Raw genomic sequence first — 25,859 nt, 5'->3', positions numbered from 1 at the left:
TTGGCTCTAATAAAACATTTCGGTGAATAGGATAATTAATTTAATTAATAAAATAAATTTTAATTAAAAATGATTGAGCCATTCGAACGATGGATTGGCTGTGGAAACGAAATTGCGAATTGTTATTCAACGGTTTTAACGGATTTCAAATTGGATTGACCTTCAGTGTTGAAAGGAAAACAAAAAAGAAAGATGCGAAACGTAAAGTTTCACTTTATCTATTACGGTCAGGCAAACTCAAAAGTCACTAACATTGTATTCCGATATTTATCATTAGTGTCACTGGTAAGACTTTTTTTTATCATTTGAAGTACTACAGAACAAATAGAGACCAAATGATAGACAGATATGTGAAATTTGGTATAAATACTCGGTCTTTTCGATCTGTCAAAGTGACGTTTCAAACGTCAAACGAAATAAAAGTATTTGAAGTTGCGTCGGTTCGATTCTTCTCAGTCAGCACTTTCTATATTCACCACCCGCATAACTTAATACAACTCGACGGAAATTGCTTTATATTCTTTCATTCCGTCGCGTACGATCAATCGAACAAGTCATATATCGTAAGCAAATTTAATTGAATAAATTTATTGTTAAGGTTTCATCCTTTCGTTTCATTTACGGAGTTCTACTCCGCAAAGTGATCCAAAAATCTTTGATGGTTTCTTAATTCTGAATTGAGGAAAAATAATTGATTTTGTGACTCGGACTACTTCAAACATTTTTCTTCGTTTGACGTTTAAAACGTCACTTTGACAGATGGAAAATTTCTCATATGTAACAGTTGGAATCAAAAGTCGGTCTATTCCATCTGTCAAAGTGACGTTTTAAACGTCAAACCAAACATTTTTGGCCAAATAATCACAAAATCGGTAATTTTTCTATAAGTCTATTTCACTTATAGAATTGAGTAAAAATAAACGACTTCTTAACTATTTGGCATAAAAATATTGGTTTGACGTTTAAAACGTCACTTTGACAGATGGAATATATTTGATCCCAACTGTCACATATGTAAGCGTATGTTCAAGGCAGTGACTACTTTTACTAAAATATCTTCCAATGTTTTCATAAATTTTCCGACATTTTCCAGAATTTTTCAACTTTTTTTTAAATAAATTTTCCCAAAAATTGAAAATGAAGAAAAATAGTCCTTGGTTAGACCAACATGTAAACTCAGCTTATACAAACGATACATAAGGGTCTACCCAAAAAGGTGGTCCACAAGATGTCGGAGTCTCGCTAAGTGTGAAATAACTATTAAAGTATTGAAGACGAAAGAGAATAACGAACCAAATTCCTGAAAATCAGTATCACTTTGACTGACTGTGGATTCCTTTTCGCTTTTCAAATCAATAGATCCTCGATACGTCTAATAAACATTTTACGTCTAATAAACATTTGCTTTCGCCTGAACAGACATTTTTAAGTTATTAGCATTCTGGGAAAAGATTCAAACTCCAAAATGATTAGGCGTACGTTTCGGATTCTTTTTTTTTTTATACAAACGAGAACGAAGGAAACAAGACGCTCTACCATACGATGAAACTGAAACAATTAAACTCGAAAATCAAAATAAACATTTTCCAGAAATAAGAAATTTATTTTTTTTGAAAGAAAAACGCTTCGCTTATTGAATGTAAAACGAATACCCAGCTGTATTCACCTGATTGAATATGGAATGCATACACATTATATTCCGAACTAACGAGATGAATGAAACGGAATAATAATGGGCATATGGTTCTTTTTTAGTCCATATAGCCGGAGTATTTTAATAAATTAACCATTCATGTGCCTTGTTATCTATTAAATATTTTATTCCGAAAACAACCTTAACATACCGTACTCTCTGACTCCATTATAACTTAAGATCATTTATGGTATCATTACGCCTGGAATAAATGTATATTATAAAAGTAAACTAACTCACTTCAAACGGTCTCTCTGCTTCACATGACCATTATAAACATAAATGTAGATACACCACAGCAGCGTACACAAAATGCAGCATTCACATTTATGCCCATATTAAAAACGACACAACCGACGACTCTCTTCAGTTTATATATATATATATATATATATATATATGTACGGTGTGTACAATCATGGTTATATGGACTATGGAATGGAGTTGTATGTTAATTCATGGCGAATAAAATAAAAGCCATTTGTATGGTGGAATGATACACAAATGTACAAAACGTAATCCTTATATGGAACACATTCCGACCATATGAAAGAAGAAAAGCAGAAGAAGAAGAAGAAGAAAACAATTTTATGCCACCAATTTCGAAAAATAAATAAATTATCTATGCTGTACCTTCTCAGTGCTCGAGCTCTTCGAATGTTAACAATGTCTTTCGTATATTTATCGTGGTTAATGCACAGAGAGAAGGAAACAACAACGAAAATTGTATTAACAAACAACAAGTTTCGTTTCGATTTTGGTTAGTCTATAATCGAATATCATCAATTTTTGTTGTTGTGCAGAAACGCAATTCAAGGAATGAACGAAATGAGAGAATCAAAAACAAAATAATTTTCTATTGTCGGAAAGGAGATTTTTTATTCTGATATCAAAATAAGGAATCTTTTAAATAAAATAAATTTAAAAAAAAACGCGCTCCGAACCGACCAACCAATGCGTATACAATAATTCATTATACAAACACAAATCCCTAAAAAGTGGGTTACGAAATGACTTCGTGATGTAGAAATCGATTATAAATCACTTTATTCGCTGGAATCGTTTCGGACCGACAATATTAACTGTCTGATGATATTTCATTTAAAATTTCTTATTAAAAACGGTCAATCACGCAAACTGATTTGCATGCTTAATTTGTCCAGGTATCGGTTGAAATGGAAATTAATTTCTATTTCAAGCTGGCCGAAGAAAATACCCTAATCTAGGCTCATTATTTCATCCCTTTTATGCACAAACGAACTGACAATTCGGGGACAATGTGTCTGGTTTGGGTTTTTTTTGTTATCTTTCCTCTTCGTGGTAGGATGGACCATAGATTATGGATTTTCGTGAAATTTTATCGAACTGCAACACAATGATTTGTTGGCTTGTATCAAAATAGTATGTTAAAACTAATGAAGTAATAGATTTCGTACTCAATAAGGAATTAGTTAGAGTTAACTGATTTGTTTCAACTGTGCAGTGCAGCAATACGCTTAGCGTTTCTAAAGGATTAATGTTTGTTTAAAGGAATTGCTGCAAAAAAGCGCAGATTACAATGACCAACAGATCGAGTGAACGATCAACTGTTATCTGTAGATAGTTCTTTCATCTGTTAACGATAATGGCGGCAAAAGTAAGGGATAAGCTCTGCGGAGGGTTCTTTTATATTTGGAAAAGAATTTTGAAACTAATGAAGTACTAGATTTTCAAATCGAATATTATGCTGCGCTTTAAACAAAAGAAGTAAAAGATGTAACGATTATACCTGTAAGCATATCATTAAAATTTTAATAGAATCTGGAATTCTAATCGAATTTCATTGAAACGAAGTCTATCTCTAAAACAGGTGGCGGGACATTTCGACACCGTCAATATCGTCAGGAACGATATTATCGTTTTTTTGGACGATACTATCATCTAAAAAACGATACTATCGTCTTAAAAACGATAATATCGTTTTTAGACGATAGTATCGTCCAAAAAAACGATAAATTTGTTCAGAAAAAGAAAATAACGATAATATCGTCCAGCGGATATTTTCATCCAGGACGATATTATCGTCAAAAAAACGATATTATCGTTTTTTGAACGATAATATCGTTTTTTAGACGATAGTATCATCAAAAAAACGATAGTATCGTTCAAAAAAACGATAGTATCGTCCAAGAAAACGATAATATCGTCCTGAAAATATTTTAAAATTTATAATTTTAGACGATATTATCGTCCTGGATGAAATTTTTTTAGACGATATTATCGTTTTTTAGACGATAGTATCGTCTAAAAAACGATACTATCGTTTTTTGGACGATACTATCGTCTAAAAAACGATAATATCGTTCCTGACGATATTGACCGTGTAGTTATGTCGCCTCACCTCTAAAACAACTGCTCGTGTATTTTACACTTAAAACCTTTTGGTAGGCTAAGCATCCGTCTGAATGCTGAACTAATCAAATAAATTCATCAAATAAGACATAATGCCGCTTAAATCCCAGAGAGTTGGCAACCGAAATGATTCATCCTAATGCCCCGTCAAACCGAAACCCAAATAAAGTTTGAAATCATTAATTTTTCATTCCGCAAATTTCACAAATTAAAATTTCGAACACAGTCCTTTCCTGCGTAATAATTTGACCTTTTTCAATTAATTATTCACACAAAATTTGAGACGATTTTATTTTGTTGTTTGGTCACCGACCGAACAAAAAAATGTCTCTGAAACAAAGGAATATAATGTATGACCCCAGCCAGGGGGAAAAAAGAGATTTTTTTTTGTGGAATGTATTATAGTTCGAAAAGCATTCGATATCCTTGAAATGTTAGTAGCAAAAAAAAAACCAACAAAAATATTCGATATCATAGCAAAATGCTCGCATTGATTAATTTCATTTTAAAAATTGAATTGAAATTATTATAAAGTACAAAATGTGTCCATGATTTTTCGTAAAAATAAATTACGGTGGTTAACGAACAAAAAGTGTGAAATAAATTGCGACAATTTAAATATTTTTAGTTTTACTTTTTTTCCCATTAATATTATGACACGTACACGTTTCGTACGATGCAATTATAATGATTTCAAATTATGCTTTTTTTTCGCTGCTCTACACAACAATTAACTTTATTAATTTATTGATACACGTCGTTTTGTCCGTATAAAAATATAAAATACCCGCCGCCAATCTCTTAAATAAATTCATTCTCGCGCTTTAATGCGATTGTAGGTGGTTAATTATGGCAAGGTGATTGAAATCAAATTACCCGAACATGTATACAGAACATTACACAAAACAAAAAACCAATTTTCTGTTTGTTTTGATTTTGCTGTTTAAAATATCGCTTTTGTAACGATCTGAATTGTGAGCGAACGATTTGTAAGACAACAAAAAAATTGTCTTTAATGTGACAACTTTTGGTCAGCATGGGGCAATTGAAATGAGATTGTTTTCGATGTTATTTTCATGATTTTTTTTTTATTCTTATTCTTTTGGATATCAGATCACATATCCATACTAATCAAGCCATTGATAGGTGGTCATAAACACAACCAAAAAAAAAACGGCCAATATTTCTTTACGAAGGTTAAATTTTGTGAGACAGTTATGATATGTCGACTGTTATTATTTAAGGTGCCCGTTACGAGTTTCATAGACGAATGCTTGGAATAATAATGACCAAAAAATTCCGATCGAAATTTGAGTTTAATGAACAAAACTTTCGACCAATTTTTTTTTTGCCTCCATTTTGAAGGACAGCTCTAAGGGGAAGCAATATTGAAGGCTGTCATGACATAAAAACAAACAACTCGTACCAACTCACACAACACTTCAGATGGTCAAGATAAAAAAACGTATGAACATTCAGTTTGTGTAGTCTGTAGATCATAATTGTCTTTGAAGTCGAAAGACATCAATTGAATCGATGCCAAATGCTTGGAAATTTATTTCGTAACGAATTCAACTTACAGACCGAGAATGCGTTGTAAACGAATGTCAACAAATTTGCGGAATTCAGTTTAATAGGAGATAGATTAAGTTAGTTGAACAGAGGCAATGATAACAATGCAAACAATAGTTAAATGGTCTGTTCACGATATAAGCAGTATTCTGATGAGAACACCATTCACAAACGACAGATCATCTGTTATCGACAACATCGACAATAATAAACGCTAAGCTCTGGCTGATATCCGTTTAAATACCGAAATGTGGGATAGAACATATGAAGTACAAGATGTCGGAAAATAAAAAATAATTTAATCAATCGAAGTAATAGATTTTACGGTCATAGGATTGATACCATTGGCTTTCGGTTATAATTTAAACTGAAAAACAAATGTGAACCATATCATGAGAATCTATTAACAATTTACAGAATATTGCAGCAATTGACTGCCTTATGGCTCACAGCGATTATACAGTTCATACGTGATTCATTTGGCACAGAAGGTGAGAAGACTGGAAAATAGTTTTCGCGAATGGTAATTTTCTGTGAAAAATCATTTTTATAAACCATAAGAATCGCGAGCAGGGCTTACCGCCTCTCGCTAACGAATCACCTGCCCTAATTAACAATTCAAACATTCATTACACATTTTTGCCCAGTTTCCACATCAAATTATGCGCTTCATGTTTATGTACCTATTTTATGAATCCATGGCTCATACACTCCGGGAATCGGCGAGTGTGTGTGTCGGTATGCGTATTATAATCCCAATAATGTGTGTTTATCCAATTAAATCGTTTTAACTTTTCAACAAATTAATTCATGAGAAATAACAAACAACAAAACACAACAATCCACACCATTTGCAATATAAACAAAAATATTAAACACCCGTGTGTTGTCTGGATATATACGTGTGTGGAAAAAGCTTTTTTTCGTATCATAAATGCATGGACATATTATATTTATGAAAATTCACCGTTGATAAATTGTTAATAAACGAAACAAATAATTAGAACGAAACTTTTTGAATGCCGGAAAACTCTTGGTGGATTTTCCACTTTATATTTTTTAAACGAAAATTCGAAATCGTTTCAGGAATTTCCTTTTATCACAAAACGGAAAACTCTTTTCACTTACGCAATTTTAAACGCTACCAAACAACATCAATCATTTTCCGCTTTTTTTTCGTTACTTTTCCAAAAAATGATAAATTTCCACAAAAATGTTCAAAAACTGCATAAATTTACGAATGACGAAAAAAAAAACTAACAAATTTTTCCGGCGCGGATTTATATGTTTTCTTCGAAATATTTCTCGTTTTCAAATAATTTTTTTACTGTTTTCAGTCTTGCTAAGACAGCCGTAGGACAAGAACTTTTTTTTGTTTTGTTTATGTTCGAATATAATATTCAAAAATTTCAACCCGTATAACACGTATTAACATCTCAACGCACAATTAAACATGTTCTTTCGCCTATATCCTTAAACTCATTTCGTTTACGATTTTTTTTTAATATTTCGTTCCCTGTACAATGTCTCAAGAAAATCATATGAAATTTTCATTTGTCTTATTTTATACCGAAAGACCGAATTGCCATCACGAACGGAGGCTGAAAACAAACTGAAAACAGTTGAGTCAAGCACACAACAGCAGGGTCGACTTTAGCATGGTTCGTTTTACACATATTCAATCTTTTTCTCTGAACCGTGAGCTGTTTTATTAGAATACTTTCAATGGTTTCATGTATAGAGACGTATACGTATATAGATATACATGAACTTCATGTCTGTATTAATACACACACAACACTTGCAACACTTCATTCGGATAATGTTCGTCGTCGGGTTTTAATATACAGATCTATATGGTTGTGTGCTCTATGCGAAGAGAGAGGATATATACCGAAAAAAAAAAATGAAAATTCAAAGTATATTCCGAGTTCTTAACGCATTCGCTGTGTAATTTTTACCGAGCGAAATTGAATTTTCACTGTGGACGAAGGAACGATAAGAAGAAAAAAATGTCTGGATTATATTTGGTCGGTTTCGTTACTTTATTTTGATATTACATTTGTATTGGTTTGGTAGTAGCACGAAAAAGATTGAGTTTAAATGAAATAATGAATGGGAAAATCGGATACACACTGATACTTCTCATTTATAGTCGACGTTTCGTGTGTGCATCCACACAGAGAAATGTGTTTGTGAAGGAATGAAAATGTGAGCCAATGTTGGGGGGATGAAAGATGCAAAAGAGCATTATCCTAACGTTGAAAATGTACTTCAATGAAACGGGATTTACATTAAGTAATATGTGTAGTGTAACATGTAACAGCTCATACATGAATAAGGAGGCAAAAAGAAAAAAACAAAAATAATGTTTTTGAAGTGTAAGTAGTTGTTGTATCGAGATATGATGGTGTAGTTCGGATATATGTTGGGGAATTATGTCGAGGAGAACCCCGTTTTCTTCTTTACTAATCACTTACAGTCAAAAGAAACGAATTTTAATTAAAACAAATTAAACTTTTAATTGGCCCATAAAATGCGCTTCCCAATTTGATGATCTCGTGATGGTAACACATTTTTATCGTAAATTTTTCCAGCGATTTAAAATATGAAAATAATCAAGCAAAAGCAGCTGAGAGTGTTATTGGTAGGAGACAAATTTATTTTTTCCTTCAATAAATCCAGCTGATGGATTTTCACAGTACACAGAGTGGCAGACACTTTTTGTATCCGTAAAAAGCATTTTCTTTTCGAGATTATTTTCGAAAAATAAAATCGAAGAAATTTTCACACCGCTTTTTAACACCCTCATATTGATTTGAAATTGATATTTTGCTCAATTTATGGATGATATGACAGAATGATAGAGTTAAGGTTAGAAAAAAGGACGATCCGACTAATGGTCCTTTTATTATATTTTATCGATTGATCGAGTCTGTATTGATTCTTTAAAATCTGTAATTTATGCATAGAAATCCCAACAAAAATCTCTTCGAGAAAAGTGTGACGCAGTCTTTGAAATACAATTTCTAAAATGAATGATATCGCTAGAGTTGACGCTTTCAGCTTCGTTACGCAAAAATTAAATTTTACGCCCAATTTTAGTTCAAACAAGCTGGCTTAGGTTTTCTCATCATCTGCCAAATAATTTTTACCAAAAAAAATTTAGACTGGAAACAACCAAAATTTTACCAAAAAAATCTGCGTCGCAAAGTGGCAGATGTTCAGGAACCAGCAAGAAAATTTATCTGCCACATGCGACGCAGATTTTTTTGGTAAAATTTTGGTTGTTTCCAGTCAAATTTTTTTTTGGTAAAAATTATTTGGCAGATGATGAGAAAACCTAAGCCAGCTTGTTTGAACTAAAATTGGGTGTAAAATTTAATTTTTGCGTAACGAAGCTGAAAGCGTCAACTCTAGCGATATCATTCATTTTAGAAATTGTACTTCAAAGACTGCGTCACACTTTTCTCGAAGAGATTTTTGTTGGGATATCAGTCGTTTTAGAAGTGTAGTCAACACTGCTTTTTATAACAGTTTACAGTTTTAATTCAAAAATTTTACGAAAATCGAAAATTTGACGAAATTTGAAAATTTGACGAAATTCGAAAAGTTGACGAAATTCGAAAATTTGACGAAATTTGACGAAATTGAAAATTTGACGAAATTGAAAATTTGACGAAATTGAAAATTTGACGAAAATCGAAAATTTGACGAAAATCGAAAATTTGACGAAAATCGAAAATTTGACGAAATTCCAAAATCTGACGAAATTCAGAAAATTTGACGCGTTCCCGACCCTCGAAAACCACACTCAGAAACCACTTCGAGGCCAATAAAACAAAATTTTGGTTTTTCCTGGGGTAATGGCGTATCACATTTTCATTTTTATGCCCACCCTGAGGTTCCTGCAAAATTTCATGGAGATTGGCTGACTAGTTTCCGAGATCGACCGTCGATAGATAGACAGATAGATAGACAGATAGAAACATACAGAGTAAGTTGAAAGATTTCGATTGTTTGGAAAACGTTAATTTGGTGCATTTTCTATCAAAATGACCAACTTCAAAACGATGTATCTCCGGCAATTTTAAAGTTACATAGTCGAGTGATAGCTCGTTTTGCTCGTATTTGAAGCGCGAATAAGATAGAATAGGATTTGTGGTGATACAGGCCAAAGGAAAGAATCTTAAATTCTCACCTATATATAGTTGCCGCGTCTCAAACAAATTTCTTCGTTCTTTTTTGGAAGTTAGACTGCGTCAAGTCCTCCGCTTTCGCTCCGGACATGATCTGTATGTGCCTTGCGTTCGTTTACCATATCATTCGATAGTATTAGAGAACATTTCGTGCGAAAATCATTGGGACATATGCGAAAGTACATCTGCATCTCTCTATATTGAACAAAACAATTTCGAGTGTTCGTTATGTGCAAATCTAAGCAAATCTAAAGGAAAACTTTTTTCTAGATTTTTTTCTCGCATGGAAAACTTTTTGTTTTCCAAACTATATAGAAAAACTTTTCGTTTTTCTTTAACAATTCTTAACATAGTGCAATATTTAATACGACATACAATGCCGGTGAAAAGAAGACGACTCGAAATCTTTCTTCTTTTTTTTTGTTCTTTACTCCTTCCCATTCAAACAACAGAACATTGTCTGCATATGGTTGTTTGATTTGTTTCAGATTCTCCATACAATATTTTCTGTTTTGAATTTAATTTAAAATGAAAATATATGCGTTCCTCGGATTCTACTGTTGTGTTTTTTATATTTGTTTTTGTTGGAAAACATATATTACAACACACAGTGGAAAGACGAAAAAAAATCATTTTTGTCTGGTAGGAAAATTTGTATTTGATGAACCGAGGGATTGAAAGCGAAATTAAATTGTCATTACGCAATGCAGATCGTACACTGATTGTATGGGAGGAAAAGTTTTACGGCACGGGAAAATGCAGTTAACTCATTCCTATATCTCGAATTTACATTCGGAAAGTCTACAAGAATTCGTTTTAACTATTCGACAATGTGAATGACGAAAAACTTTCCTTTTTAATGTTCCATTCAATCGACGAGGAGAGGAATTTGATGAGACCGGATTTATACCGAAATATCAAAGAGTTTTCCAATGGATTATCACAAATGTGTTTACAATGCGTCGCCACAAAAAATTTTAGCTTCTCATGTCTGTCTCCTTAATCCAATTCGATTTTACGTTGACGGTGCATTCGACATGGTATTCGATTGGAAAGGTATGTAAAGATTAAATTCGCGGCCACTGTTCGAATTCGCAGCGATACATCCATATACAAAACACGCCAGGTTCAACATTTATTTCAGCCATAGAATGGTGCGGATATTATCAATATCCTCATTAGTATATACCGCAATATCGAAATGGAAAGGGGTTGCATGTATGACATGCCGAGAATAGACAGGTGGTATAATGCTTCTTAGGTGACAAAGTGAATTGTATCGCATATATCTGTCCGCTGTCAACGCACTAAGTACAATGTCTGTTTCGATATTAAATTATGCTAAAAGCTGAAAACTGCTTGGCACATCATTATTGACTATAATATAACGATAACGTTTGTGTTTGTGTATTAAATGTGGATATAAAGTGGTTGCAAATCAAATTTATGCAATTAGGTTAGCTTTATGTACTTTAATGTTCGAAGATTATTGAGTTGAGCAAGGAGTTGCATCGGATTTTTAATAAGTTTCATGTTTTTCTACCTCTAAACGATCGTTTTACCATCACAGCCTGATGTTATCCTATCCAACAAATAGCACCGGACTACTATACAAGTCTATTACTTCTTTTGATCAAATGATTTTCGAGTGATATCAACTTCAAATCTTGTACTTCATTAGTTTGAACGAACATATTTTTATAGAAATCACATGCGACACAGTCATCCGTTTTTATTTTGTTGTCGTTGGCGATGACATATGACTTTATCGCGAATAATCATTTTTGATTTCAATTCTCGATTTATACAAAAAGAAAACGAAAATTTCTGGTAAAAGTGACCATCGGGAAGTTTGATTACCCACTCTCATATGAATTTAGTTTTCTTGGTAACATCAAACGGTATTCGGGCACAATAACCCCACCAAAATAACGAATTGTAGTAATAACTAATGTCAAAAAATTATTGGAAAAATGACGAGATAACCAGTATATCGACAAAATTCGAGGATATCGACTATATTCGAGTTTATCGATAGTATTCGAGTCTATCGACTATATTCGAGGATATCGACTATATTCGAGGATATGACTATATTCTAGTGTATCGACAGAATTCGAGGATAACGACTATATTCGAGGATAACGACTATATTCGATTATGTCGACTATATTCGAGTCTATCGACTATATTCGAGAATATCGACTATATTCGAGGATATCGACTATGTTCTATTATATCGACTATATTCGAGGATATCGACTATATTCGAGGATATCGACTAAATTCGAGGATATCGACTATATTCGAGGATATCGACTATATTCGAGGATATCGACTATATTCGAGGATATTGCCTATATTCGAGGATATCGACTATATTCGAGGATATCGACTATATTCGATTATATCGACTATATTCGAGGATATCGACTATATTCGAGGATATCGACTATATTCGAGGATATTGCCTATATTCGAGGATATCGACTATATTCGAGGATATCGACTATATTCGAGGATATCGACTATATTCGAGGATATCGACTATATTCGATTATATCGACTATATTCGAGAATATCGGCTATATTCGAGGATATCAACTATATTCGATTATATCGACTATATTCGAGGATATCGACTATATTCGAGGATATGACTATATTCTAGTGTATCGACAGAATTCGAGGATAACGACTATATTCGAGGATAACGACTATATTCGATTATATCGACTATATTCGAGTCTATCGACTATATTCGAGAATATCGACTATATTCGAGGATATCGACTATGTTCTATTATATCGACTATATTCGAGGATATCGACTATATTCGAGGATATCGACTAAATTCGAGGATATCGACTATATTCGAGGATATTGCCTATATTCGAGGATATCGACTATATTCGAGGATATCGACTATATTCGAGGATATCGACTATATTCGAGGATATCGACTATATTCGATTATATCGACTATATTCGAGAATATCGACTATATTCGAGGATATCGACTATATTCGATTATATCGACTATATTCGAGGATATCGACTATATTCGAGGATATCGACTATATTCGAGGATATCGACTATATTCGATTATATCGACTATATTCGAGGATATCGACTATATTCGATTATATCGACTATATTCGAGAATATCGACTATATTCGAGGATATCGACTATGTTCTATTATATCGACTATATTCGAGGATATCGACTATATTCGAGGATATCGACTATGTTCTATTATATCGACTATATTCGAGGATAACGACTATATTCGAGGATATCGACTATATTCGAGGATAACGACTATATACGAGTTCGACTGTAATTGGAAGATATAAAAATTGTGGCTAGAACTTGCCCAGAATTCAATAAGTACAACATCGCAAATGCAAATACAATTATTATTTTTAGGAAAGTTAGCGCCGCAGGCCGTGAAGAAATAATTTTGTTGATTCGAGGCGAAGCCGAGGTCAGTAAACGCATGGAAACGAGACTTTTCACCTTTTTATCCCTTGTAATGTACAATTACACGCAGTGGGCGTCGGTGTTTCATAAAATTTGATGAAAAGAAAGATTTTCGACCCGCAAGCAAGTCTATTTGGACAATTGACACTGTACAGATATGCGTACGCTTGAAATGGTCTCGATTTTTAACAGTGTAGATTCAGCATCTGAATGGTGAAAAGACAGTAAAACACAAAATTTCTAACATTTACCTTAGCCAGATATTGTTTGTGAAAATTCAGTCAAAGTGTTTGTCGCTCTTACCTGAAAAAGATAGAGAAAAAAATCGGTATTAGTGACAGAATTTCATGGTAGAATTGAAAAATGGAATGAGATAAGACATTTTGTCGAGTGAATACGTTGTTGAGCTGATGATAGTAAAACTCGTTCTCACTTAATCGATATAGCGTGAGAAAACCGATAAATATTTTAACTTAATCTTCTGTATGCGCACACACAAGACGATCGATCAAACAAAACCCATTTTTTTCAGTTATCACACATAATCTCTAATTGCTCCAGCAGAGTATTTTGTTTCTCTCGTGTAACAGTTCAATGTTTCAAACATTGTAACATACACTCAGTGTTGAATAATTCTGCTTTGTAAATCAAAATATAAAAAAAAAGATTCTTCCAACTCTCATAATCCATTTTCAAATAATTTTTTTTTTCGACTTTTTACAAACAAACTTTCATTAAAAATTCATTCTTAGCGTCACGAACTGGTGTATCACATAATATTAATATATAAATTCTGGAATGCATTTTCCATCGCACTTCATGAACAATTTTCGAATGTAGAGAAATAACGACTCTCTAAACTAATTAAAGAATCAAAGTATTTACAATTCCTTTTGATTCTTATTTGGATGAATGGATTAACGAAGATTGATACGAAATATAGTGCCTCTCTTTTCGCTTGGATTTTATCACAAAAACGAATATAACGAGAAACCCGTCGTCTGTCTATAAACCAACCATCAGCCGTACATATCGCATTTGGAATATGTGTATTATTCTAGCTTCTTCTCATCAGAAAATACATTTTGATGGAAGTGTACGGAGAGAAGTGAATGCACACATGGATTGAAGTGCATCACGACTGAATTGAATATAACTCATAAAACAAACAAATCGAAAAATGCTTTGTCATGAAGATGTAACAATTAATTATTTTCATGTTTCAAGTTGCTGAACGTTCCATATGCCTGTTCCATACAGGCATCGGAGTGCTGTAAATTGAAATTGGAAAATAGAATTTCATCGGAATATTTTCGGAATCTTTTTGATGCTAATTAAGAACGACGCTAATTTGTAGTTGGACCGATCTAACTGATAGGTGCTAGCTGAAATGTCAATCAGAATATTTAAATTACAAGCACCGAGGTTACTGATATTTTTCCAAGAAAAACAAAGTGTTTTCCTTGCACAAAATTTTTCTACTACTTCTTGTGATCGAAGTGTTTTCAAAAGATAGATGCGAAATCTTTTACTTCATTTGTTTTGGCAGACATTATTCTATATAAGATCACCACAATCCAAAGCTTATCGTTTAGATTTGTTGTCTAGGTCTGTCTATAACAGATGACAGAGTTTAACTGGGCGAAAAGACCCCTTTCAACCAATCTTTCCGCGGGAATCGAGCCTGCTTTCTTTCGATCTTTTGATCGTAGTGTTTCCACATGCGTCACGGTAATAGGTGATAGGGTATCTGGTCACAGATGATCAAATAGAAGCGGGAACGTAGACTCAAGACTTTTGTATAAAGCAATGTACTGTGATTTTCATGTAGTTGGTACCAACTTGTTGAACATATTGGTAAATTGAGGTACTTTTAACGCTCAAGCAGAAATTATTAGCGCTCGTTAACTAACACTGATAATATTTTAAATGAGTTCGTGGGGTCAAAAGTAGGTCTATTCATCCGTCAAAGTGACGTTTTAAACGTCAAACATTAAAAACTCTGTAAAACGGTCGGTTATTTCGTTAATATTTCCTTATTTTTTTAAAAATCCAGTTAGTGAAAAACAATTTAAGAAAAATCAACGAAATTACTGACTACTTAAAAGATTTCTTATGTTTGACGTTTAAAACGTCACTTTGACAGATGTAATAGACCTACTTTTGATCCCAACGGACTCAAATATTAGAGCCGATAGAAGTATTTGACTTAAATTAGCACTTGACAGAAAATGTGAACAGGGTCTAGAGCCAGAGCGTATTCATAAAATTCCTCAAAATTCTGAACAAATTCCTAAATTTAATAATTTAGAATGTAGGAATTTGCTGAGAATTTTTAGGAATTTTATGGAACTTTTAGAATTTAATTCCTAAAAACAGGCGCTGTCTAAAACCGAGCCCATAATTCGGATTTTTTTAAATTTTCAGAAGTTTTTTTAGAATTCTTAGGAATTTTGGGATTGAATTCTGAAAATCCTTAAAAATTCCTAAAACTGTAAGAATTTTAATACAGTGAACGACATCTCAAATGTCTCACTGTCATTTTTTTCAGAGAATGTCATTGTGAATTTGCAATGACACGATAAAATTCTCAGAAAAATTTGACAGTGAGACATTTGAGATGTCGTTCACTGTAATTTTTGAGAATTTATTATTCAAAGATCTAAAATTAGTAATTTTCTGAATTTTTAGGAATTGAAATTTCTAACAGTAAGCCCTTATCTAGAATACACATTTCTACAGTCTTTCAATCCTTCAATCAGCAACAACCAAAGGCAAAGGCTCTAACGACAGAAAACTTAAAACCAAAGCAAAAATCTTAGACATGGAATGGAATCGTAGACCCACATTTTCTGCAAAACTGTATAACTCATCGTAAGCGTGTAAAATATTCCAATAAAAAAGCCAATAAATTATTCGAATACATAATAAAAGAAACCTACACCAGCTGCGACCCTGCTCAAACCGAAATGTCTCGTATAAAAATATCCATGAACTTGATTGTCGATCGATTTTACGTTGTTCAAACAGAAACTTCAAACGAAATCAATAAATTCAACAAATTACCACTGATCTATCCTCTTCTTTTCATTCACTACTCATTTTAATAAACTCTTTTGAATAAATTAATTATAATTATAATCCGATTTTGGTGTAGTATAAATACAGTGAGAGAGAGGAGATAAAAAAAAACTTATTATAATAGCAGCCATAGACATCTGTCTAATGGCAAATGGGAACATCCATAGCCGCTATAAAGCTTATTATAAAAAAGTCAAAGACTAAATGAGATTATATTACTCAATATTATGATGGGTATTAAAAAACATACGAGCCGAGTTATGTACATATAAAAATGTGTTGGATATGGCTTTGATATTGGCCTGAAGATATTTTTATGATTAAAAAATGATGAACCTTATACCATATACATACAACACACATTAATGTGATATACAAATGTGAAAAGAAATATATTTTGCCGATTTATTTTGTTACAACAAACCACTAAGCCCTCGCCATGTGGTGCTTGTTGAATTATATATTTTTTTAAAAAGAATAAATTCATTTGAATAAAACCTTAAGTCATTTCCACCAGAATTTGAGAAGATATTTTCGATGAAATTGTTATTATTAATTAGAAATTAGCTGAGCTCGGTCTTCTTTTTTGCCATAATTACAAGTGTGATTTATTCATTAAAATATTTGAAATTGCGTATACCACAATTTGATTGAGTAAACTGTGTTAGGCAAAAGGAATTTTCAGCAACTGTGCTGCGAAAACTGAACTTTTTCATGCGTGATTTGGGTGGCGATCGAAGGGTATTTTTTTCTCTGTTTTTCTATATTTTACTTTTCACCACTAGTGATGAAATGGATTTACTTTACACCACTAGTGATGAAATGGATTTACTTTTCACCACTAGTGATGAAATGGATTTACTTTACAACACTAGTGATGAAATGGATTTACTTTACACCACTAGTGATGAAATGGATTTACTTTACACCACTAGGTATGAAATGGATTTACTTTACACCACTAGTGATGAAATGGATTTACTTTACAACACTAGTGATGAAATGGATTTACTTTACACCACTAGTGATGAAATGGATTTACTTTACACCACTAGGTATGAAATGGATTTACTTTTCACCACTAGTGATGAAATGGATTTACTTTACAACACTAGTGATGAAATGGATTTACTTTACACCACTAGTGATGAAATGGATTTACTTTACACCACTAGGTATGAAATGGATTTACTTTACACCACTAGTGATGAAATGGATTTACTTTACACCACTAGTGATGAAATGGATTTACTTTACACCACTAGTGATGAAATGGATTTACTTTACACCACTAGGTATGAAATGGATTTACTTTACACCACTAGTGATGAAATGGATTTACTTTTCACCACTAGTGATGAAATGGATTTACTTTACAACACTAGTGATGAAATGGATTTACTTTACACCACTAGTGATGAAATGGATTTACTTTACACCACTAGGTATGAAATGGATTTACTTTACACCACTAGTGATGAAATGGATTTACTTTTCACCACTAGTGATGAAATGGATTTACTTTACAACACTAGTGATGAAATGGATTTACTTTTCACCACTAGTGATGAAATGGATTTACTTTTCACCATTAGTGATGAAATGGATTTACTTTACACCACTAGTGATGAAATGGATTTACTTTTCACCACTAGTGATGAAATGGATTTACTTTACAACACTAGTGATGAAATGGATTTACTTTTCACCACTAGTGATGAAATGGATTTACTTTTCACCATTAGTGATGAAATGGATTTACTTTACATCACTAGTGATGAAATGGATTTACTTTTCACCACTAGTGATGAAATGGATCTACTTTACAACACTAGTGATGAAATGGATTTACTTTTCACCACTAGTGATGAAATGGATTTACTTTACAACACTAGTGATGAAATGGATTTACTTTACACCACTAGTGATGAAATGGATTTACTTTACACCACTAGGTATGAAATGGATTTACTTTTCACCACTAGTGATGAAATGGATTTACTTTACAACACTAGTGATGAAATGGATTTACTTTACACCACTAGGTATGAAATGGATTTACTTTACACCACTAGTGATGAAATGGATTTACTTTTCACCACTAGTGATGAAATGGATTTACTTTACAACACTAGTGATGAAATGGATTTACTTTTCACCACTAGTGATGAAATGGATTTACTTTTCACCATTAGTGATGAAATGGATTTACTTTACACCACTAGTGATGAAATGGATTTACTTTTCACCACTAGTGATGAAATGGATTTACTTTACAACACTAGTGATGAAATGGATTTACTTTTCACCACTAGTGATGAAATGGATTTACTTTTCACCATTAGTGATGAAATGGATTTACTTTACATCACTAGTGATGAAATGGATTTACTTTTCACCACTAGTGATGAAATGGATCTACTTTACAACACTAGTGATGAAATGGATTTACTTTTCACCACTAGTGATGAAATGGATTTACTTTACACCACTAGGTATGAAATGGATTTACTTTTCACCACTAGTGATGAAATGGATTTACTTTACAACACTAGTGATGAAATGGATTTACTTTACACCACTAGTGATGAAATGGATTTACTTTACACCACTAGGTATGAAATGGATTTACTTTACACCACTAGTGATGAAATGGATTTACTTTTCACCACTAGTGATGAAATGGATTTACTTTACAACACTAGTGATGAAATGGATTTACTTTACACCACTAGTGATGAAATGGATTTACTTTACACCACTAGGTATGAAATGGATTTACTTTTCACCACTAGTGATGAAATGGATTTACTTTACAACACTAGTGATGAAATGGATTTACTTTTCACCACTAGTGATGAAATGGATTTACTTTACAACACTAGTGATGAAATGGATTTACTTTACACCACTAGTGATGAAATGGATTTACTTTACACCACTAGGTATGAAATGGATTTACTTTACACCACTAGTGATGAAATGGATTTACTTTTCACCACTAGTGATGAAATGGATTTACTTTACAACACTAGTGATGAAATGGATTTACTTTACACCACTAGTGATGAAATGGATTTACTTTACACCACTAGGTATGAAATGGATTTACTTTACACCACTAGTGATGAAATGGATTTACTTTTCACCACTAGTGATGAAATGGATTTACTTTACAACACTAGTGATGAAATGGATTTACTTTTCACCACTAGTGATGAAATGGATTTACTTTTCACCATTAGTGATGAAATGGATTTACTTTACATCACTAGTGATGAAATGGATTTACTTTTCACCACTAGTGATGAAATGGATCTACTTTACACCACTCCTTCTGAACCATTAACCGTAAATAAAAATTCTGCCCTGACCAAATTTCGAACCCCTGACACGAAAACCCAATATGCTTAACGAGCAACTCTAACCATTCGGCTATTGAGATATATAATCGCAGTTAGCCAATATTAAAAGCGTACGAAAATGCAGTCAAGATTCTTCATACAGAATTTCAATCATACGGTAGAATGTATGTTAAAGGTAGAGGTATTGTTTGCATTTCAAAAGTTCATTTTTCGCAGCTGGTTGCAGAAAACGTTGTATGCAACACGTTGCGAAAGTGTTAGTTTTTGTCACACTTTGTGGTTCGCAACTAGCTGTTCAAATTACTATTATAGCATCCTGATGTTGATGAAGATTTCTTTTTGATATGCTACTGCTAATTCTCTCAGGGCCTTGTAAATTGCCCGAATTTTTTGCTAGGCACGTAGTTCGTTGTTAATATTTTTTGTTAAAAGAACCATCAACCATATGTGGCTGTAATTGTTTTGCCTGGTAGTGACCTAATATTTACGGACTCGTTCATTTGTGTCAGAAATAAAAGGTTTGTAAAATGTTTCTCTTCATGGTGGTAATCAAAGATTTCAAGCAAAAAAAAAAAACGTTTTTCTCAGGAACTGGTTGAAATTCACAAACAAAACAATTTTTCGTTTTGTTTGTTCACCGTCTTCTCTTCGTAAATAGTGTCTATTCTTCCGTGAAAATGAGAACTATAAGAACTCCCTTCGAAAAGAAATCCGATCTTCGGTTATTTTCATTATTTATTTTCTTCCCTTATTGATTACGTCGTATACATATACACAACCGTTTCAAGTATTATATGCCGACGCATCGATAAGTTGTTAAAATTCAAATTTACGATTGCAATCAGTTTTAAATATTGTGTAAACATTGTTGCGAAATGCATTGTTGTAATCGATTTTGTAAATCTAAGGGAACGGTGTACACAACGAACTTTTTGTCAATAGAGTTGTTTTTTTTGTGAAAGAGAGAGCACATAATCTCCATCGCTACTTTATTGGAATGTATTGTTGGTTCCGTGCAGTAATTTCAGGTAGGATTTTTATTGAAGCGAAACGTTTTCATAGAAATTTAATTCGAAATGTGATTCGATTTGTATCATAAAATGGGATCGGCACTTTTGCATAAGATAAGTGTCCCCGCTTTCAGTGAGAATATATTTCATATTTTGCTGTGCAATTACCTCAGGCATTTCTTCATTTGGTATGCAAATTTAGTTTTGCATGGAATATACAAAACATTAACGACATAAGACCCCTCATATCGTTTTAAAGTAGGCTCAGCTCTTCAAAAAAGCACTAATAATTAGTGACAGTTGGGATCAAGAGTCTGTCTATTTCATCTGTCAAAGTGACGTTTTAAACGTCAAACTAAAAATTTTATGCCAAATATAGCTACGAAGACGCATATTTTTACTAAATTCTATCAATGGAATTGACTTTTAGAAAAATAAACGATTTTGTGTTTATTTGGATACAAATTTTTGGTTTGACGTTTAAAACGCCACTTTGACAGATGGAATAGACCGACTTTTGATCCCAACTGTCACTTGGCAGTCGTTATTTTGAACTTTCTATACATGTCAGCAGGGAGGTAAAAAATCACCTTAAAGTCATTACATCACTAGTTTCGTAATGGCCTAGAGCTCACAGAATGTAAAATCCATAACAAAACTCTCTAAAAAATGAAAGATCTTCATGTGTTTATTGGCCTCGGCTTCGCCTCAGATTAACAAATTTCACACGAAAACTGGACTTTTCAACATTTTATCGCTTTTGTGATGTAAATGACTATTTTTCGTGAATTTTTATTGGTATTTTCAATAAATGCGCCAGACCAAGAAACCGCGATATCAGAAAATGTATCAGGTGTCGCTAATCCGACATTCCGTCCACTAGTATGTAAAAAGTGTTTTTTTAAATCAAAACTTTGTAACAAAGGCCTTAATTGCAGAATATGTTAGAAAAATTGCCGAAAAAGACCATCAGAATTTATTGATACCTTTGTACTATCCCATTATCAGCGTCAGCGCGACACAATGTATTCTAACAAAATTACAATTTATCTGACCGTGGGTGTCAACATTAGATTTTCTATGAAATTTCTACCAAACTAAGCATCGAAACAACCAAATAACAATAATTAAATTTTATATCGTAATTTGATTTTCGACCAAAAAATTTCTTTTTTTCTCTACTTCTAGCACTCGTATACTCGTTCTGCTTTTTGCATTATCAAATTTCTCTTCATCTTCATCATTTTCATTCATTAAGAAAACATACCTCAAGGGCAAATACGTTATTTTCCCGACACCTTTCCCTTTTAATTAAATGCGGAGTCTACGATGGTTACGAATTTCTATTTCTACATAAAACGCTAACCGAAATATAGAACGAATAATGAACAGTGGAGAGGAAAACAACCAAAACGAACAGAGAATATTAGATAGAAAACGATTGCTGCGGGTGTTGTGTATTGTTTTTGGTTGGTTATGTTTTATAACACAAAATACACCAAAATATGATGTTATATGAATGGTTGTGTGATAACGATTTTATTTTGGAGGATGGCGGTGGCGTGTATGGTGATTGAATTCTTGTATATATATAAATGGTAAACCCCCTCAGTACACAACATACAGCTATATGTGTTGTTACACAACGTATGTAGGGAAAAACACTTTTGTTTTCAGGCGCTGGACCACGACACGTTCGTATTGCGAGTAGAGTGTGTGTTCCCGATGCTACAAGCGATTATTTACGACAGTATTCAGAGACTATGGCAAAACATAAATGAGCAATAATATCATAAACGGATAGGACATCAGAAAAAGTGATAATAAAATGGATGAACAAAAATGTTAAGGAAAATATTAATATTAGCTTAAGACAAAAAGGATATGGTCATATTGGTTAGGCTATATTATAGTTGGGTTATATTGGGGTAAAGGCATTATACTTTTAATGTGAAATGGCAATAAAGAAGGCTCGTTTGTCTTTTCTTCTTGTTATGTCGTTTTGTTTTTGCTGGTGTTTCCTCCGCTTGCCTCTGTTGTTGTACGGTGGTGTTGAGCAGAATCGCATTTGTGTATTCCTAGGGCACTTCCGCATAACAATGCTGGGTATATCCATTATGGCGTGTAATAAACGTAACAATGAAATATTGTCAGGATCACTGATAGAATGGGAATGGGCCGTAATGTGTACGATTTCCGGTGATTGGGTACATTTTATTCATACGGAAAATAATTTAATGTTGGAATATGAAGTCGAAAAATTGGCGCTATTGTTCAAAATGTAATTATTCTCTCAGAACGTTTGCGAAACGGCTAGTTGGAAAATGTGTGACAAAACAAATGAAGTAAAAGATTTTTCTCATTAAAAAATTTGTGAAATAATTTAAACAAAAGACGTAGTAGACTTAATGACAGGGCTTATTATTGGGAATTTCAATTCTCAAAATTCTAAAAATTCTCAAAAATTCCTAAAAATTCTGAAAATTCTTAAAAAATTCTTAAAATTCTTAAAAATTCTCAAAATCTCCTAAAAATTCTTAAAAAATTCTTAAAAAATTCTTTAAAAATTCTTAAAAATTCTTAAAAATTTCTTAAAAAATTCTTAAAAATTCTTAAAAATTCTCAAAAATTCTCAAAAAGTCCTAAAAATTCTTAAAAATTCCTAAAAATTCTTAAAAAATTCTTAAAAAATTCTTAAAAATTCTTAAAAATTCTTAAAAAAATTCTTAAAAAATTCACAATAATAAGCCCTGCTTAATGATTGAATCGCGACATGATAGCAACCATAAGCAATAACTATAAGGTTAATACAACATTTAAATTGAATCAAACGGTTGGTCCGACATTACAATAATTTGCGAATGTTTTGATGTTTTTCCCTCAAAATTAATTTCAACAATTTTTTTGTTTTGCTCTGGAGAATGCTCGATTTGAGTACAGCAATGTAAAAACACAATCAGCCCTTCCATCCATGTTTTGCCGCACATTCGATCAACAATTTCCATCGACAAAATATCAATTAAAACAAACAATAAAAAAAAACAGAATCCCCGGTACCCGTTGATTGAATAATTTTGCGTATTTTGCGCGAAAAGCATTTATTCAATTAATTGCATACATACATTGAATAATGTGAAATCAAATTATTTCAGTCGCTGTCTCTCTCTCCCCACCCGATTTCGTCTAATTATCAATTCCATAATAATTGTTTGAATTATCATTTTGTGCTTACTAAACTTTAATTCAATTATTTAATTATTTCTGTGAATTGAAGACGATGTTCCCAATCATAATCCCATCTCTATACCGTATACCAACACTTTAATACGAAAATTTTGCCTCGTTAATCCGTTCATGGTGTAGAAGAAGAGACCATCAATTGTCTCGTAAATGTCGATAATTTATATTAAAATGCTTCTGGGTGCATTTTGAATACATTCATGTAAAGTTTGTAGGAGTTTGTGGAGCGCTCTAAGAGACTGATTGAATAAATTAGATTTCGGACAGAGAGGCATTAGTTAGTCAGTTTCTATGCCTTTTTTTTCCCATTTAGAAATTTATGTGGATAATTGGATAAAAAGGAAAATGTTGTCTTTTAATTGGATGATTTCATTCTATACGCTGTTTTGGTATTCTGTTTGGGTACGCACCAATTTTTGTTGTTGTTCTTTTCTTTATTATTATTTCGAATGTACTGTAACTGTAATTAGAATAAATTGAGTTTATTATTATTATCAAATATCCAATTCCATATTCTAGAACAATCCCTCATTATAGAAATTCCTTTTCCATTCTTTTTTTGATATCACTTTTCCTTGAACCAATCTTGAATAATAATTTCATTTTTTCGGTACATTCAATTGATATATTGAAACATGACGGTTTTAAATCTCTGTGTATTGGAATTCGGATTTTATGTTATATTCGGAATAAAAACCGAATCGCAACACAAATTAAATATTAGTTCCGTATCATGGTGAATTATATTTGGTGAACGAAAAATAATAAAAATTATTTTGTTTAGAAACAATTTCCATATAATTGATATGACCTCAAATTGCATCAATTTTATTGCATTACGCGTCATGGTCCATTATCTTCGTTCTCAAATATTAAATTATTTGATCGGAGCACGGTGATGTACGTGCTTTAATGTACATTCTACGAATAAACCTCGGTTCATTTTATATTGAATCATCTCTTGTACACTCAGGTATAACAATTCTCATAATTTTTACGAAAAATATTAGTCAACCATAGATACCAGTAACTGATGGGGATTCTTGCGTAGTTGAAAGGAACTTACCGACAACATCTTTTATTTCAATTCAAGGTGTTGCACGGAAATGTTATTAAATTAAGTTATTTTATTCGTTGCACCCCCGAAAACTCGTCAATGACAGTACGGGTTTCGCGAAATAGTAGGTTACATTGGATGCTGTTAAAGTAATTCAATTCGTGAGGTAATGATTTTGTGAAAAAGCAAACACACGAGCTTCAATATCTGTATTTTCCGAAGCAAGTTTGTGAAGTAAAACACAAACGAGTGGGTTCGAGCTTGTCATAAAATTGTTTCCGAATTAATGAATTACGTAGCACTCACATGAGAAAGTCGAATTTGACATAAAACTTCACGAAAAATGAACCGAAAATATTCCATGTGTAATGGATCATTTTCGCATGGGGCATACTGCTATGTAGTGTTCAATTTTCGCATGGGGTAGGTAGTAAAATGTATTACGTTATTATTCTTCTATTATTTGTTACACCAAACGGCCACCAAATAAACGCTTATATATCCCTAAAACGCATGTTCAATCTTATGAAGTAACAGATTTCGTGTAGAAATTATTAAAACAAACATTTGGTGCAATCGATTGTTTGTTGTTTCACCTTTGCTGTTTGGAAAAAAGGTAGATTGATGCTATGCTGAGTAAGACGAAAAATATTAGTCAACCATAGATACCAGTAACTGATGGGGATTCTTGCGTAGTTGAAAGGAACTTACCGACAACATCTTTCATTTCAATTTCAATTCAAGGTGTTGCACGGAAATGTTAT

At 32.6% G+C, this 25,859-nt stretch overlaps 1 protein-coding gene across 4 annotated transcripts in view; it reads right to left on the bottom strand.

The window, feature by feature from the left end:
- The window catches only part of LOC119082722 (teneurin-m), a 536,832-nt gene that overhangs the window by 119,288 nt on the left and 391,685 nt on the right, over nucleotides 1-25,859 (bottom strand). For 2 of the 4 annotated variants that reach the window (XM_037192305.1, XM_037192306.1), the window contains exon 1: nucleotides 6,785-7,256. The exons of 1 other annotated variant lie outside the window; for it this stretch is intronic. The gene's annotated coding sequence lies outside the window, so the exon portion shown is untranslated. Of the gene's footprint in view, nucleotides 1-6,339; nucleotides 6,734-6,784; nucleotides 7,257-25,859 lie in introns of those variants that run through there. One more of the 4 variants, XM_037192308.1, reaches the window with a different exon arrangement.

Source organism: Bradysia coprophila, unplaced genomic scaffold (assembly GCF_014529535.1).
Source record: "Bradysia coprophila strain Holo2 unplaced genomic scaffold, BU_Bcop_v1 contig_476, whole genome shotgun sequence".
Lineage (NCBI taxonomy): Eukaryota > Metazoa > Arthropoda > Insecta > Diptera > Sciaridae > Bradysia > Bradysia coprophila.
The sequence above is the reverse complement of the archived record's forward strand: the minus strand, read 5'-3'. Positions and strand labels throughout refer to the sequence as shown.